We start from the raw sequence: 6000 nt of genomic DNA on the forward strand, positions 1-6000 counted from the left end.
TCCCACTTCTCGCGCTGCAATCCTCGTGCTGCACCGCCGACCTCCGCTCCTGACTCCGACCTCCGCCGCCATCGAGATCTGCAAGACCCGCAGCAGGGGGGACGAGTGGGCCGCTCGCAGGGTTGAAAACTGTGGAGTTTGGTCTACTTTTTCTGCCACCAGCAAAACCGCTAACAACTCGGAAAAGTTGCGCCATGGACCGCGAGCCCGGCAAATGCTTGTGTGGGGCTGGAGCACAGTAAAATCAAACCGGCACGAGTGAAGGCAGAGAATTGGGTCTAAAACTCACGAAGGAAGTATTCAATAAAACAATTGTAGTCGTGAAGGGGTAAATGGTAAAAACTGAACACCCCTTGGAAGCATATGCAAGCAGTATGCCTGATCAATTGGATTAGAGGCAGACTGAGGAAGGAAAGCAGTTGTAATCGAGAAGTGGTGGAGGCAAGAGTGCGGGCCGACAGAACAGAGATAAGTGGAAAGATATTGTATCCCCTTTTTAAAAACAAGCATTTGCAATGCAATAGGTCTCGCATTAGGAAAGTTTGAGCTATTGGTATTGTAAATGACAAATTTGTTATTTATGTGTTGGTTTTGAAAATAGCGAAATTAATAGCTTTGTCATTTACAATGCCAATAGTTTTAACTTTCGCAAATGTGACACCTATAGCATTTGTAATGCAATATGTATTATATTAACGTGACTTAGATGTATTGATATTACAAATAACAATGGCTTTAATTTATTTTTAATAATTAATATTTAAATAAAAGTTATTGTAATTTATAATGGCAATAGCTTAAACTTTGGTAAATAACTTTTGTGAAGATTATGTTCAGTGTATTTTATTGTGACTAAAATCCAAGAACAGAAGTGAAATATTAACATCTTTTTGTGACATGTGTAATAAAGCTTGAAACATTGAGAGAACATATTTGAACCAGTTGTTGTTGAATGGTTGCACAGATTGATGCAGTGGTGACGCTGACTGATGTTGTGGTTGCGACGAGTGATGCTGTGGCTTTCAGTGATGCTGTGGTAGCGCATAGTAGTGATGTGGTGCCCCTGAGTGATGCTGTGGTGGTGCTGAGTGATGCTGTGGGGATGCGATAGAGTGAGTGCGATAGATAGATAGAGGGAGGGCGATAGATAGATAGAAAGATAGATAGAGTGTTGGCGATAGAGTGAGTGCGATGGATAGACAGATAGAGTGAGTTAATAATTTTCTGCTGTGGGCAGCGTGCTCCTCAGAAGCATTCCCCAGGTAAAGGGAGGCTTTGTGTGAGCCACATTCCAGGCAATTTTCAGTGACGGTATGACGAGAGAGGCAGAGAATGTGATGAGAATTGCCGACCCGCAGGTCTCCATTTTTGCTGATGCGCATGAATCTCAGTAATTAGTCTGCACACAAAGTGATAAATGTATCCCCTTAGCCGTAGCCGTTGAACCACTGGCTCTATGTGTTGCATGCATGCGTTAACTTGGCAGTCTATTTTGGCCGGCTGGCGCACTCACAACACAATGAAAATGAACTACTATTACCCAATGTAACGGTACTCAATTCATACACCTTAGAAGCTGGAAGTGTGAGTTGGTCCTGCCAGGATGTGAATTGATGACCTTCATTACATAACTGCAGATGTATGCAGCGAGCATTTAAAACACATAAAAATCTTGCTGTGAATGTGTGTGTATGTGCATATGTGTGTGTGCGTGCGTGCATGTGCGTGAAAGAATTAGCACTAAATAGCACGTGTGTGAGTTGGTTCTGCCAGGATGTGAACTGATGACCTTTATTACATAACTGAAGATGTCAGCAGCAAGCGTTTAAAACACAGACAAATCTTGCTGTGAATGTGTGTGTGTGTGTGCATGTGTGTGAAAGAATTAGCACTAAATAGCACGTGTTTGAGTTGGTCCTACCAGGATGTGAACTGATGACCTTTATTACATAACTGAAGATGTCAGCAGCGAGCGTTTAAAACACAGAAAAATCTTGCTGTGAATGTGTGTGTGCATACCTGCATGTGTGTGAAAGAATTAGCACTAAATAGCACGTGTGAGAGTTGGTCCTGCCAGGATGTGAACTGAAGACTTTTATTACATAACTGAAGATGTCACCAGCGAGCGTTTAAAACACAGAAAAATCTTGCTGTGAATGTGTGTGTGTGCGTGTGTGTGTGTGTGTGTGCGTGCATGTGTGTGAAAGAATTAGCACTAAATAGCACGTGTGTGAGTTGGTCCTGCTAGGATGTAAACGGAAGACCTTTATTACATAACTGAAGATGTCAGCAGCGAGCGTTTTAAAACACAGAAAAATCTTCCTGTGAATGTGTGTGCGTGTGTGTGTGTGTGCATGTGTGTGTGTGCGTGCATGTGTGTGAAAGAATTAGCACTAAATAGCACGTGTGTGAGTTGGTCCTGCTAGGATGTAAAAGACCTTTATTACATAACTGAAGATGTCAGCATCGAGCGTTTAAAACACAGAAAAATCTTGCTGTGAATGTGTGTGTGTGCGTGCGTGCATGTGTGTGAAAGAATTAGCACTATATAGCATGTGTGTGAGTTGGTCCTGCCAGGATGTGAACTGATGCCCTTTATTACATAACTGAAGATGTCAGCAGCGAGCGTTTAAAAAACACAGAAAAATCTTGCTGTGTGTGTGCGTGCGTGCATGTGTGTGAAAGAATTAGCACTAAATAGCACGTGTGTGAGTTGGTCTTGCCAGTATGTGAACTGATGACCTTTATTACATAACTGAAGATGTCAGCAGCAAGCGTTTAAAACACAGAAAAATCTTGCTGTGAGTGTGTGTGTGTGCGTGCATGTGTGTGAACTGATGACCTTTATTACATAACTGAAGATGTCAGCAGCGAGCGTTTAAAACACAGAAAAATCTTGCTTTGAATGTGTGTGTGTGTGCGTGTGTGTGTGCGTGTGCGTGTATGTGTGTGAAAGAATTAGCACTAAATAGCACGTGTGTGAGTTGGTCCTGCCAGGATGTGAACTGATGACCTTTATAACATAACTGAAGATGTCAGCAGCGAGCGTTTAAAACACAGAAAAATCTTGCTGTGAGTGTGTGTGTGTGCGTGCATGTGTGTGAACTGATGACCTTTATTACATAACTGAAGATGTCAGCAGCGAGCGTTTAAAACACAGAAAAATCTTGCTTTGAATGTGTGTGTGTGTGCGTGTGTGTGTGCGTGTGCGTGTATGTGTGTGAAAGAATTAGCACTAAATAGCACGTGTGTGAGTTGGTCCTGCCAGGATGTGAACTGATGACCTTTATAACATAACTGAAGATGTCAGCAGCGAGCGTTTAAAACACAGAAAAATCTTGCTGTGAATGGGTGTGTGCGTGCGTGCATGTGTGTGAAAGAATTAGCACTTAATAGCACGTGTGTGAGTTGGTCCTGCCAGGATGTGAACTGAAGACCTTTATTACATAACTGAAGATGTCAGCAGCGAGCGTTTAAAACACAGACAAATCTTGTTGTGTGTGTGTGTGCGTGTGTGCATGTATGTGTCTGTGTGTGCGTGCATGTGTGTGAAAGAATTAGCACTAAATAGCACGTGTGTGAGTTGGTCCTGCCAGGTTGTGAACTGATGACCTTTATTACATAACTGAAGATGTCAGCAGCGAGCGTTTAAAACACAGAAAAATCTTGCTGTGAGTCTGTATGTGTGCGTGCGTGCATATCTGTGAAAGAATTAGCACTAAATAGCACGTGTGTGAGTTGGTCCTGCCAGGATTTGAACTGAAGACCTTTATTACATAACTGAAGATGTCAGCAGTGAGCGTTTAAAACACAGAAAAATCTTGCTGTGAATGTGTGCGTGTGCGTGCGTGCATGTGTGTGAAAGAATTAGCACTAAATAGCACGTGTGTGAGTTGGTCCTGCCAGGATGTGAACTGATGACCTTTATTACATAACTGAAGATGTCAGCAGCGAGCGTTTAAAACACAGAAAAATCTTGCTGTGAATGTGTGTGTGTGCGTGCGTGCATGTGTGTGAAAGAATTAGCACTAAATAGCACGTGTGTGAGTTGGTCCTGCCAGGATGTGAACTGATGACCTTTATTACATAACTGAAGATGTCTGCAGCAAGCGTTTAAAACATAGAAAAATCTTGCTGTGAGTGTGTGTGCGTGAATGTGTGTGAAAGAATTAGCACTAAATAGCACGTGTGTGAGTTGGTCCTGCCAGGATGTGAACTGATGACCCTTTATTACATAACTGAAGATGTCAGCAGTGAGCGTTTAAAACACAGAAAAAAAATCGCGCTGTAAATGTGTGTGTGTGTTTTCCTGGTCGTGGTGTGCGAGGCTTCCTTACAAGTCGGGTGGGGGAGCAGGGGAGCCAGTAAGTGGGAGGGAATAGCTCTTGGCATTGATGGGTGGGCGGGGGAGCAGCAGCCTGTGGTGTGAGAGACAAATGTTGGGGTGAGGAGGAGGGAGGGGGGGAGAGAGTGCGCTGCAGAGGAAGAGGCTGAAGGTGGGAGGGCGGGGGAGATAGCGAAAGGGTGAGAGAAGAGGCATTGCTCAGAGGGGGGCGGGGGAGAGCATTCCTTTGAAGTGTGAAGCTCTCGGCACAATCGCGCACCCTGGGAAGCTTCATGCTCGAGTGCCCAACATGCATTGTAGCAAATCTGCTGGTTTAAGAGACTTTGGTTCAGATGTAAAAGGTTCGAGTATAAATACTCGACCTAATATTAAGGGGAAATTTAAAGCGCACAGAGAGCCTGAAGTTGTAGTGTACCAAAGTGTAGTTTGAATCAGGAGAAAGTGAAGGAAAAGTCCATCATAAAATTACGTACTCCGGAAGGAAGGAGCCAAGAGAAGCAGAAGCAATGGCCCTAGGGAAGCCTAAACCCCGGAATGGCCCAAAAAACCTCAAGAAAGGAGGAAATAAAAGCCTTGGGATGGAGCATACACCTGAATTACCAAAAGGCTTGAATGATATGAATGGTGATATGGTGACACCGACCGGCAGTAAAACACCGGTGAGGGGGTCTACCCCCTCTTTGGGCTCAAGCCTACAGAAAACGTCGACAACCCCCAAGACTGCAGGCTCAAAAGGTGGTTCGGCAGTTTCAAAATCCATCAAAGACTTTATTGGCAAACATTTATTTTAAATCGAAGGAGTTGCCAGATAAGGAGATGAGTGAGATAGAGACACCACAAATTATAGAGGACGATGCAGCCATAAGTGTGGAGTCTTTGTATCTGACTAGTTTTAATATCGCAGAGATCGCGATGGAACCACGTTAGTCCTCCTCGCCACGGTTATTCCAGTCGCTATTTACCCAGGACAGGGATGTAGAAGTGGTGGAGGAAGAAAGAACAAAACAGAGTAAATCCCTGTGTGAGGAAGACTCTGCCCAGAGGGTACTTAGTCCGACGGGAAAAGTAAGATTAGAAAACTCCTATGCCACCCTAGTTGATTTATCAGGCCTTCCCCGCATAGCCTGGAGGTGACAGGTTCTTCCAGTTTATCTATGCTTGAGGTTATGCTGATGCTGCAGAAAGCTTTGCAGGGCATTTTAGAGGTATCAGTTGTAAATAATGACATTTTAAACACACAAAGTAATCAGTTTAGGAATAAAACTGGGGAGCTGACACAGATTAAAAGCCTAATGCTCTCCCCAGTAAGATCAGTAGAAATACAGAAGGGAATTATTACAGATAGGGGGATAGAAGTGGAAAGAGTGAGTCGATCTACGGAGGACGAACTTTCAGTATATATATCCCGTTGGCCTATGATTATAAAGAGATACGGGGAAAGGAGGGGTATAAAACTAAACACCCGGTGGTGAAGTAGGGGGAAAAAGGCCCCATCTAAAAACCAACAGGAGAAAGGGAAGGGGGTACCTTTAAATCAAAGGTTAAGTGATAAGGTTGTTAGATCAGAAACAAAGAAGCTAACCTTTGTAGATACAGGAGTGAGTACCTACAGACCTGATGGACAAATAAGGTGGGAACCAGGAAAAAGTTTGGTA

The sequence above is a fragment of the Lissotriton helveticus genome, chromosome 2_1 (genome assembly GCF_964261635.1).
Source record: "Lissotriton helveticus chromosome 2_1, aLisHel1.1, whole genome shotgun sequence".
NCBI classification, from domain to species: Eukaryota; Metazoa; Chordata; class Amphibia; order Caudata; family Salamandridae; genus Lissotriton; species Lissotriton helveticus.